We start from the raw sequence: 12,682 nt of genomic DNA, 5'->3' as shown, positions 1-12,682 counted from the left end.
CTTTGTGAACTCAAAAATGACTATCTACAAGAAAGTGCCTGTAACTCTGAAGTCCTACTAGCCAAATAGCCACCAAGAAAGTCTTCAGAGTGAGAAGTTTCAGTGAAACTCTTTTGATAGGATAGTCTCAAATGGAGAGTCTGCCAAAATAAATCAAATTCAGATCCCAAGGAGAAATAGGGTCCCTTACTTTGTAGCCTATTGTGTTTGACTTCCTTAAGAAAACAAGAAACATCCAGATGAGAGGACAAAGGCCTCCCTAATACTCAACCTCTGTAACCTCTATAACAAGTGATAGCTGCCACCTGACCCTTCAGAGAATTGAAAGGTGACCCATTAATTTGTCAAACCTTCCTGCAAGAAGCCCAGAATGCAAGGAATTGAGGGTCCTCTGGTCACAAAATGCCTGTCCAAACAATGTTGTTTGAACACCTGCCAAATCTTCATATATGCCAAGGAAGTAGAAGTCTTTCTGGCACTTAGGAGAGAACTCGATATCTCCTGAGAATAACCCTTTATGGTCAAGTGAGACCTCTCAAGGACTAGGCTAGGCTGTAAGACAAAATTGATCCTCATCTTCATGAAAAAGCAGGCCCTGGTATAGCAGTTCCTTGTTTGAGGCATTCACAATGGATCCCGTCCAATAAACTGATGAGGTCCACGTACTAGGGGTGGCTTGGCCAATGTGAAGTTGCTAGAATCATGAATCCCCAATCTGGAGCTCTCTGTAGAACTCTACCCACCAGAGGCCATGAAGAAAACATTCCTGAAATAAGGCAACTGAAAAACCAGTGCACCTTCACATTCTTTCTGCTCACTATAAGATCCATAGGAGGTTCTCCCCACCTGCATACAATGGGATTGTACGCTTCCTGGGATAGCGCCCATTCTCCAGGGTCCAGGAAATTGCAATGGAGAGAAACTGCCTGAACATTTTCCACTCCAGCTATGTGTAATGATGAAATATTCTTTTTTGCCCAACACATCAAAAAATTATCTTTTTCCAAAACTTGAAAGCTTCTGGTGCCCCCTAAATGAATCTCATATATACCATTGCAGTTGCATTGACTGATAAGTTTCTGACTGCTTGTTCCCTGAGAAGAGATGCAAAGTGAAGGAGGGCCACCAAATCACTTTGGTTTTCAAATAATTGATGGAACACTAGCCCTCTTCATCAAACCATACTATCTCAGTAAACAAATCTAGACAATGTGCTCCCCACCCTAACAGGCTGGCAACCATCAAGATGGTCTCTGTAGATCTAATCCTATCTCTAGATTTCTGGTGTTCAGTCACCACCGCAAACTCACTCTCACCTGTTCTGGGACAAGGGAGTCTTACTGACTTTTCCTGCGACTGAGGATCCCATCTGGAAAATGGCATTCTCCGCAGAGGCCTCGTGTGTGCTCTTGCCCATGGAACCAAATTCAACACTGCCATCATGGAGCCCAAAAGTTAAAGATAACTCCGTATCAGTGGTCTCCTGAATGTCAGTAAGGAACGGATCTACTGCAACAGTTTCTGAACCCCTTGCCCCATCAAATGAACATGACTCAACTTCATGTCAAATAACGCTCTCAGGTATTCCAAGGACTTAGAGGGTAACAAACTGCTCTTTGAGAAGTTCACCATCCACTTCAGTTTCTAAAACAACTGGATCACCCTCTTCGTAGCTGATACACTTTCTCAATTTCATTTCACTTGAATCAGCCAATCATCTAGATAAGTATGAACCAAAATTCCTTCCTGGTGTTGCGATGCTGCCACTACCATCATCTTCTTTGAAAGGTTCCTTGGGGCCAAGGCCAATCCAAAGGGCGGAGCCTGAAACTTAAAATGGCTGCCCAGAACCACAAAGCAAAGGTATTGCTGATGACCCTTCCTTATCAGATTGTGGAGGTATTCTTCCATAAGATACAAAGAGGTCAGGAATTCCCATTGTCTTACTTCCACTGTGACAGACTTTAAGGTCTTCATTTGGAAATGTAAGACCTTTGAGGATTTGTCAACCTGTTTCAGAACCAGAATCAGATGAAAAGAATCTTCTTTTTTTGGGAACCACAAAGTAAATTGAATACTGGCCCTGACCCCATTAATCCCATAGACCTGTACTAAAGCTTCTATGAGAAGGAGCTGATTGAGCCTTCTCTTTCTGGGTGGAGCAATAAGGGGAAACCATAAAACTATCTAAAATAGAATGGGAAAACTCCAAGGCATAATGTTCCATACTGTGTCTATGGCCCAAATGATGTTAGGTCATTTGGATCCATCTCCGATAAAATTGGGACAGATGCCCATCTGTCCTCTGAACCAGAGACTCGGTTCCCACAAACTTCATTGGGAGCCATGAGGGGATCCTTATATTCCTGAGGCTTCAACCTTACTGCATCTTTTCACTCCCTATAAATGTGCGGTTAAACTTAATGGACAAAATTATCAATTCACTGATCCAGAACATCTTAGGTCACTACTAGGGTTAGAAGCATTGGCGGTTAAAAGTTAAATAAGGGGGAATACCTTACTTTTCCTTTATTTTAATTAATACCTCTTTAAGGCGCTCATTTATTATCAATTCAATTTCAAAATTTATTAATCGCCTAACACAAAAAGGCCTAGGCGATATACAAAATAAACATACATAATAAAATCTGAACATACATAGTAATAAAAACAAAACATAAAAATGACACTCATAAATATAGGTTTCATAGAAACCATCATTGATTATTTCAAACTGACATCAACAACATATCCCAAGAGATTCACTAAATTACCTATCTGAGGTATATTAAATGGGGACATTCGACAGTTAACTCTCCATAATTTCACAGTCATATCGTAAACAGTAACATTGTGATTATACAATATTAAATGCACGAGTGAGCAAATAATTTTTAAATGCCATCTTAAATTTTTTAACATCTTCCAGCGCACGAATTTCAAAAGGAATTAAGTTCCATTGGACTGGGGCCGCGATGGAAAATGAGGTTTCTCTAGTAATAAAGAGTCGTGCTTGACGAACAGTGGGAATTTCTAATAGGTTCAATTGGGAAGATCTTAACGATCTCACGGGTTTATAAATTCGTAGAAGTGCATTGAACCAAACAGTCGACTCTGAGGCACATAGTTTGAACACTATCATGCCGATCTTAAACACAATACGTTCGTGAACGGGTAGCCAGTTGAGTTTAGCTAGAACAGGAGAAATCTTATCAAAGCGTTTTGAGGAAGAGACAACTCTGGCCGCTGAATTCAGGATCAATTGGATCGAGTGGATGACAAACTTGGGTAAGCCAATATACAGGCCGTTACAGTAGTCAATATGAGGAAAAATTATCGCTCGCACTACCATCAGAAAATCGGAGTCGTATAGTATGCTTCTCTAACTTTTCTTTTAGAAGATGCAGAATATGTATTGGTAATCATAAAGTTTACGTTAATATGTTATACTTTGTTATTTCTAAGATACAAATTCTGATAATTTCATATTGCAAGAGATGCTTGTAATGTTTTGTTAAAAACTTAATAAATAAAGAATAAAAAAAAAAATGTGATCATGTTATGATCACTATTGCCAAGAGCCCCCACCACCGTTACCTCTCTCACGAAATCCTGCATTCCACTAAGAATTAAATCTAAAATAGCTCCCTCTCTTGTTGGTTCCTGAACCAATTGCTCCATGAAGTAGTCATTTATTACAACCAGGAACTTTGTCTCTAGCAAGTACTGATGTTACATTTACCCAGTCAATATTAGGGTAATTGAAATCTCCCATTATTATTGCATTGCCAAATTGGTTAGCTTCCCTGATTTCTCTTAGCATTTCATCATCTGTCTGACCATTTTGTCCAGGTGGATGGTAGTATACTCATATCACTGTACTCTTACCCAACACCCATGGGATTTCTATCCATATAGATTCTGCTGAGCATTTAGTCTCTTGTATGATCTTTATCCTGTTGGACTCTATACCCTCCTGGACATAAAGTGGCACACCCCCACCAAGTTGATGCTCCCTATTATTGCAATATAATTTGTACCCTGATATAGCACTGTCCCATTGGTTATCCTCCTTCCACCAAGTCTCTGTGATGCCAACTATGTCAATCTCATCGTTTACTGCTATACACTCTAACTCTCCCATCTTACTTCTTAGACTTCTGGCATTGGCATACAGACATTTCAATGTGTGTTTTTTGTTTGTATTAATAACCTGCTTTTCAGTTGTTAGGGATAATTTGGAAATCATTAGCTTCGGTGAATTTTTGCATTTAGGCACATGGGCTATGTTTTCTTTTATTGGAACCTCTCTGTTGGTATGCCCTAACTCTCCTGTTTCATTAGTATCCTTCAAGGATACATTGCTCTGAACCATGCGCTGCTGAGCGACTGTCGGCTTTCCCCCTTGTTCTAGTTTAAAAGCTGCTCTATCTCCTTTTTGAAAGTTAGTGCCAGCAGCTTGGTTCCACTCTGGTTAAGGTGGAGCCCATCCTTTTGGAAAAGTCTCCCCCTTCCCCAAAAATCCATAGATTGAATATAATTTCTTAATGGGCGCACCAACTGTAATTTAAAAAAATGTCTTAATGGTGTATTGGATGCATTTTTGATCCGAGAAGAAGAAAATTCTTTCTTAGCCTCAGACACTGATTTTCTATATGGTGCTAATACTAACATATGCTAACATATAAGCATGTTTCAGTAACTGTGACTTAAGTCTTACACAGTTTCTTTTCAGTTCTACGTAAATTTTTGTCCATGATGGTCACATTTTTTATTAAACAAGGAGCATAATTTATATGCAGTTTTTTTTTCTACAAATTTTGAAGCAGATACCTCTTCATAAACATCTTGCAATTCCATAAAACAATTATTTGATCGACTAAAATATAAGCTACTTTATTTTTCATTTACTCCCATTGGTTACCAGTACAATCCAGAATCTACTATAAGGTATTAACATTAATATACAACATAAGAACATGCCATAATGGGTCAGACCAAGGGTCCATCAAGCCCAGCATCCTGTTTCCAACAGCGGCCAATCCAGGCCATAAGAACCTGGCAAGTATTCAAAAACTAAGTCTATTCCATGTTACTGTTGCTAGTAATAGCAGTGGCAATTCTCTAAGTCAACTTAATCAATAGTAGGTAATGGACTTCTCCTCCAAGAACTTATCCAATCCTTTTTTAAACACAGCTACACTAACTGCATTAACCACATCCTCTGGCAACAAATTCCAGAGTTTAATTGTGCGTTGAGTGAAAACGAACGTTCTCCGATTAGTTTTAAATGTGCCACATGCTAACTTCATGGAGTGCCCCCTAGTCGTTCTATTATCTGAAAGAGTAATTAACTGATTCACATTAACCCATTCTTGACCTCTCATGATTTTAAACACCTCTATCGTGTCCCCCCTCAGCCGTCTCTTCTCCAAGCTTCATTAATTCCAATAACACCGACTTGTTAGGAGTGACACAATCCTCAGCAAACACTAAGATCTCAAAATAAAGGACTCTGACTATTCCCACAATACGGAGTACACTTCTGACACAAATAAGATATCAAGTATTTTCCTTAGTGGGTCCAAAGCTCTGGAATTCTATGCCTGAGGCATTACGTATTTTACCAGATAGAAAGAGATTTAAATGTGAATTGAAAACATGCTATTCAAAATGCATTTAATTTAACTTAAAAACATCAAAATATACAGAACCACAAGGAAAAGAAGGACAAAAAGATAATAATCCAATCAAATGAGAGCATGCAAGATTCTCAAAACAACCCAATGACTAAGATGTGAAAAATATGATTTTGTTTATTTATTGTATTCTTTGCCATATGTACTAGATCAATTTTAATTTGTACTAGAAAGTTTCACTTGATAGAATGTAATGCCTGCCTATGAATACCACCCTTTAACCAATCTTTGTGGAGTTATAACTATGAATGTTACTTTGTAAACCATTGTGATCTATACATGGAACAACTGTATATAAAATGTCTAAATAAATAAAATAAATCTCTAAAAATGTTTAAATCCACAGTAAGCCTAATATATCATTATACAGTATTTAGGTTCTTTATGATTACCTTTTGTTCTAATGTAAACAAGAATAAGTGTTGTTCAGACCATGGAATAAATAAAATTCCTAATGGGAGAAATAACATTGGTATCAACAGTTTTCTCAGATGCCAGAATAATATGTAACATATGCCTTAAGCGAAGTGTCGCACATTGTACCAGCTGAACTAAACCAAGTACATTCATTGAAGATATACAGTTTCTTGCTATAGAGTATCTAACATCATCTATATATAAATTGATTTATCCCAGGACAAGCAGGATGATAGTCCTCACATATGGGTGACGTCACTGGACGGAGCCCTATCACGGAAAACTTTGTCAAAGTTTCTAGAAACATTTGACTGGCACACTGAGCCCACTGAGCATGACCAGCATGCCATGATCCCTCGAGCCACAGGGGTCTCCCTTCAGTCTTCTTTTTTCTGTGCTGCAGTTAGCCTCACGGTAAAGGAGCCCTGTGTGATACCTCTCACATTTTTTCCTCATGGAAAAAGTTGAAAAATTCTCAAATTTAATCCCCTTCATAGGGGTCTCCCATTTTCCATCAATCGGTGAGTAAATTTTTGTCGCAGTCGATACCTTTCCGACTTTTCCTGTCAGAAAGCCGTTGACAGCTGTCCGGCCTTCATAATGACAACAGGGTTTAAAAAATGCCCAAATTGCCCTCGCACCATGACCATCACCGACCCTCATGTTGAGTGTGTCCTGTGTTTGGGCGAGGGACATAGTGTTGCCACATGTCCACAATGTGCCGAGATGACGGCCAAAGGCAGAAGGGCCCATCTGGAGAAGATGGAAAGCTTTTTTCATATTCAGCTACTTCCATCGATATCGACACAGTCGTCACCAGCAGGAGCGGCTAAAAAGTTAGAAATTAAGACCAAGCAGCCTCCCGATGGCAGCGGTGACCGATCGTCCCCGACTCCATCTTGGTCATCCATTAAATCGACCTCGGGGCTCGAAAAGAAAGGCACCGAACATCATGAGAAGCATCGGCACTGACACCGATGGACTTCTACCCCCGATGTCGGCTCGATTCTCGGAGCGGTTTCAACACCCATCGAGCCTCCACCAAAGAGGGCTAGAGTAGAAGAGCCAGCGATGCCGTCGATGCCTCTTACTCCAAGGCAGTCCACACTGATATCGGTGCCAGATACTGCGTCACCACAGGGACCTGTGGAAGAGCCAGTTCTGCCTTCTATGCCACCCCCTATAGCTGCTCTGACCTCACCAGCTATAAGGGAGGAACTGGATAGTTTCATCCGCCAGGCACTAAGGGAAGCTCTACGAGACCTTCATCCATCGGTGTCGATGCCAGCACCGATGCCTGATCCATTGGTGTTCACTCTGCTACTCGCTAGACTAGATGCCCTGATCGGTGCCTTGCCGATGCCACCAAAGACACCGATAGACCAACCAATTCCTGATCCTCGGGATGATGACGCCTCAGATAATTCACTGATGCCTGAGCCAATACCGGGACCATCGGGAATTTCTCAACCAAGGCGCCCGAATACTCCATAGGTGCCATTGATGCCTCATCAACCTCCATCGATGCCACTGACAAAACCATCGATACCTTCACATCCTTCGATGCCATTTTTCATCCTTCACTCCACTCCTCCACGGCATACTTTATCAGACACATGGGAGGACGTGGACACTGATTCTTTCTCAGAAGATGTATTATCAGATCCATCTCCACCACAAGAAAGAAGGAAGTCACCAACCGAGGACCTCTCCTTTTCCAATTTCGTGAAAGACATGTCAGATACAATTCCTTTCCAGTTGGTAACTGAGGAAGACACGAGGCAAAAAACTCTGGAGGTTCTACAATTTGTAGATCCCCCTAAAGAAGTACTTGCCATACTAGTGCATGAAGTCCTCGTTGATCTCCAGCATAGGCTGTGGGAGCATCCTTGTTCAATTACACCAGTGAACAAGTGGACTGATGTCACTTACTTGGTCCAACATATACCAGGTTTTCAAAAGCCTTAACTCCCTCACCAGTCTGTAGTGGTGGAGTCCGCCCAAAAAGATCCAAAAGAATCCGTCCTCATTCATCCACGCCTCCTGGCAAGGAGCAAAAATTCCTAGATGGTCTGGGGCGAAAAATGTTCCAAGGTTCCATGCTTGTCTCCAGAATTGCGTCATACCAATTTTATATGACGCAATACCAACGAAATTTGTGGAAACAGATGCAGGAGGTGTCTGAATATCTGCCTCAGCAACACCAAGAGGCCTTCACTAATATTATTCATAAAGGCCTAGAAGCAGGTAAGCACGAAGTGCGAGCAGCTTATGACTGCTTTGAAGCATCTTCCAGAATGGCAGCAACAGGGATTAGCGCCCGTAGATGGGCTTGGCTAAAGGCTTCTGACCTCAGGCCTGAGGTTCAGGACAAATTGGCTGACTTACCTTGTACTGGGGACAATCTTTTTGGAGAAAAGGTACAAGATGCTATTGCGCAGCTCAAGGAACATAATGAGACACTGCAACAACCCTCCACTGTTCCAGAAGAGACTTCATCTTCTGCAAAACAATCAGCCAGAAAAGATACCAGGAAACCTTATTACAGACCACGTAGGTATCATCCTCCAGCACCTTGTGGTAGGACAACAAGACCATCCCAAAGAAGTCAATCCAGGCAAACAAGGGCATCCAGACCTCAGCATCCCGGTTTTGAAAACCTGCCAGAGAACAGCAGCCACTCCATGAACCCAATCCCGGATGTTCTAGTTGGAGGCCGAATCTCCTTCTTTATTTATTTATTTATTTTTTATTTTATTTGGATTTTTTTATATACCGAAGTATAGCGTTCTGCCTTCACTCCGGTTTACAAGATAACAACATAATACATACAGTTAACTTAGAGCCTTATTTAACATTCAAAACGTAGAACCTTATGTAACATATTAATTTAAAATTTATATGAAAAAGATATTCCTTAAAAGAGCTAACAAATCATTCTTGTAATAGCATATAGACCAAAAATAACAGCTTAAGAGTTAAACAGGAGTCTTGTTTTATCGGTGATAAGGGTCTGGATAGGAGATCGGAGTATGTAGGGTGAGGCAGGTCATGTCTTGGGATTGGTTTGGAAGTGGGACAAGGGAAAGGGGAAAGGGTGGGTTGGTGGGGGGAGGTGGGGAGGGGAGTGGGGAAGGTGTGTTAATAGAGTGGGATCGTCGGCGTGTAATGGTTCAAGAAGAGAGTGTATTACTTATCCCACGCCATCTCTGAAAGTTGTTGGTTAAAAATCACAACAGATCAATGGGTACTATCCATAATAACACAAGGTTACCATCTGGATTTTCACAGTGCCCAAGGACTCTCCACCAAAGTCCCTTTGGGTACACAAAGATAATACCACTCTTCTGCAAACAGAATTATCCACCCTCTTGAGAGCCAGGGCTGTGGAACCAGTTCCCTGACCTCAGCAGGGCAGAGGATTCTACTCCCGCTATTTTCTCATTCCAAAGAAAACAGGAGGCCTGCGTCCCATCTTAAACCTCTGAAATCTTAACAAATTTCTACGGAAAGAAAAATTCAGGATGGTCTCCGTAGGCACCATGCTTCCCCTTCTTCAAGGAGGAGATTGGCTCTGTTCTCTGGACCTTCAAGACGCTTACGCTCACATTCCAATATTCCCACCTCAACGCAAGTACATGCGTTTCCTAGTGGAATGTCAACACCTTCAATACCGTATTCTGCCTTTTGGACTGGCCTCGGCACCCCGTGTATTCACAAAGTGCCTAGCGGTGGCAGCGGCCCATTTATGCAAGGAGGGGTAGATTTCATAAACTTGTGTACCCGCGTACTTTTGTTCAAGTACGCAGGATTTCAATAGATACGTGCATATCCATTAAAATCCGGGGTCAGCGCGCGCATGGCTGCCCAAAATCGGCAGCCTGCGCGCGCCGAGCTGTGCAGCCTGCCTCCGTTCCCTCCGTCTCCCCCCACCTTCCCCTACCTAACCCCCCCCCACCTCTGTCACGATAGTTACGCCTGCTCGAGGCCGGGTGCGCCCCCCCCCCCCGACACGTGGATCGCGACACGCCCCCTGACACCCCCCCCCCAGGAAAGCCCCAGGACTTACGCGCGTCCCGGGGCTTTGCATGCACCAGAAGCCTATGCAACATAGGCTCGGCGCGCAGGGGGTGTTTGGGCCAGGTTTTTGGGGAGTACGCGTGTATCTTGAAAATCTGGTCCGGAAAGCATACACGTTTTTCCTTATCTGGATGACTGGCTCATTAAAAGCCAATCGAGTCCTCAACTCTCTAAAGCTCACAATCAACCTGCTTCATTCGTTGGGAATTTTAATCAACTACCAAAAATCCCACCTCATACCATCTCGCCTTTTACAGTTCATCGGCGCAGAATTGAACAGCACCGTATCAAAAGCCTTCCTCTCAAAAGACCGCGCAGACATGCTCTCCAGATTAGCGAAATCTCTGCGCACAAAAGAAACAGCGACAGCCCATCAGTTCCTAACTTTGCTAGGCCATATGGCTTCCACAGCCAACGTCATTCCTATGGCCAGATTAGGCATGAGAATGATGCAATGGACATTGAGATCACAGTAGCTCCAAGCCATTCAACCACTGTCATCTCCAATTCAAATAACCCACTGGTTACGTTCATCTCTCCTCTGGTGGACAAACCACGAACAACTTGCTAACAGACCTACCTTTTCAGCAACCAGTTCCACAAGTAACCTTAACTACAGATGCATCCACCTTAGGTTGGGGAGCGCATATAAACAATCTTCACACTCAAGATACTTGGACAAACCTCGAAGCAACATTTCAAATCAACTTCCTAGAGCTTCAAGCTATAAGTTATGCTCTCTATGCGTTCAAGGACTGCCTTTCACACAAGACTGTTGTAATACAAACAGACAACACAGTTGCCATGTGGTACCTGAACAAACAAGGGGGTATGGGCTCTTATCTCCTGTGCCAAGAAGCCGCACAAATTTGGGACTGGGCCCTGTCACATTCCATGTTTCTCTGGGCCATTTATCTAGCAGGCATATACAATGTAGTTGCAGATCACCTCAGTCGTCAGTTCCAACCCCACGAGTGGTCCCTGGATCCTCTAGTTGCGACCAGGATATTCCAACATTGGGGTCAGCCAACGATGGACCTCTTTGCATCTGAGCTGAATCACAAAGTTGACAGATTCTGCTCCCTGCACGAATAAAGAAACCACTTAGCCAAGGACGCCTTTACTCGCCCCTGGAACTCAGGTCTTCTATACGTGTATCCCCCGATACCGCTAATAACCAAAACTCTAGTGAAGCAACAACAGGACAAAGGGTCAATGATACTCATAGCCCCGTATTGGCCTTGACAAGTTTGGTTTCCTATACTTCTCGACCTCTTGATCAGGGAACCAATTCGCCTGGGCACAGCACCCACTCTCATAACTCAGGGCAGGTTGCGCCACCCCAACCTTCAAACCCTATCCCTCACAGCCTGGATATTGAAAGCTTGATCCTGCAACCACTCAATCTTTCAACTAATGTATTTCAAGTGCTTGTAGCTTCACGAAAGCCTTCCACACAAAAATCCTATCGTAGTAAGTGGAAAAGATTCACCACGTGGTGCATGCAGACAGGTATTGACCCCTTTTCCTACCCCACGTCATCTTTATTGGACTATCTCTGGCACCTTTCAGACTCTGGTCTACAGACTTTGTCAGTAAGAGTACATCTGAGTGCCATTTCAGCTTACCACAAAGGAGTTGGGGATGCCCCGATATCAGTGCAACCCGTTGTCAGTAGGTTTAATTCAACTTAAACCCCCCGTTACGAACACCAGTCACAGAATGGGACCTTAATGTAGTATTAACTAGGCTCTTGCATGCTCCCTTTGAGCCTATAGTTTCCTGCGATATTAAATTTCTTACATGGAAAGTTCTCTTCTTAGTAGCTATTACGTCTGCTAGAAGATATAGTGAGTTACAAGCATTTGTCACATATTCACCCTATACAAGGTTCCTACATGACCGAGTGGTCCTCCGTACTCACCCTAAATTCCTTCCCAAGGTAGTTACAGATTTCACTTGAATCAGTCCATAGTCTTGCCCACATTCTTCCCAAGACATCACTCTCGCCAAGGTGAACGGGTTTTGCACACCTTAGCCTGTAAACATGCACTTGCATATTACCTAGACCGCACTGCAGTCCATAGGAAATCCACGCAGCTCTTTGTTTCTTTTGATAAAAACAAACCGGGTAAGGCAATGGGCAAACAAACTCTCTCCAACTGGCTAGCAGATTGTATAGATTTCTGCTATGAAAAAGCAGGCCTTCCTCTCCAGGGACGAGTAAAGGCGCACTCAGTAAGAGCAATTTCAACCTCAGTAGCGCATTATCATTCAGTTCCAATTGCTGAGATTTGTAAGGCTGCAACATGGAGCTCTCTTCACACATTTGCAGCTCATTACTGCTTGGATAAGGAAGGACAACAAGATTCAGCCTACGGACAATCTGTCTTAAAAAACGTATTTCCAGTATGATCCCAACTCCTTGCGCATCCAACCTGCTGTGATTTCAGGCTGCCTCATCTTTTCCAACAGTACACCAGTTG

At 42.7% G+C, this 12,682-nt stretch overlaps 1 protein-coding gene across 4 annotated transcripts in view; it reads left to right on the top strand.

Annotated features, from left to right (window-relative positions):
- Positions 1–12,682, top strand: part of SIN3B (SIN3 transcription regulator family member B) — a 218,213-nt gene that overhangs the window by 156,481 nt on the left and 49,050 nt on the right. The window lies entirely within an intron of this gene.

Source organism: Rhinatrema bivittatum, chromosome 8 (genome assembly GCF_901001135.1).
Source record: "Rhinatrema bivittatum chromosome 8, aRhiBiv1.1, whole genome shotgun sequence".
NCBI lineage: Eukaryota > Metazoa > Chordata > Amphibia > Gymnophiona > Rhinatrematidae > Rhinatrema > Rhinatrema bivittatum.
Note: the sequence above shows the minus strand (reverse complement) of the source record. Positions and strands in the feature narration are given on the sequence as shown.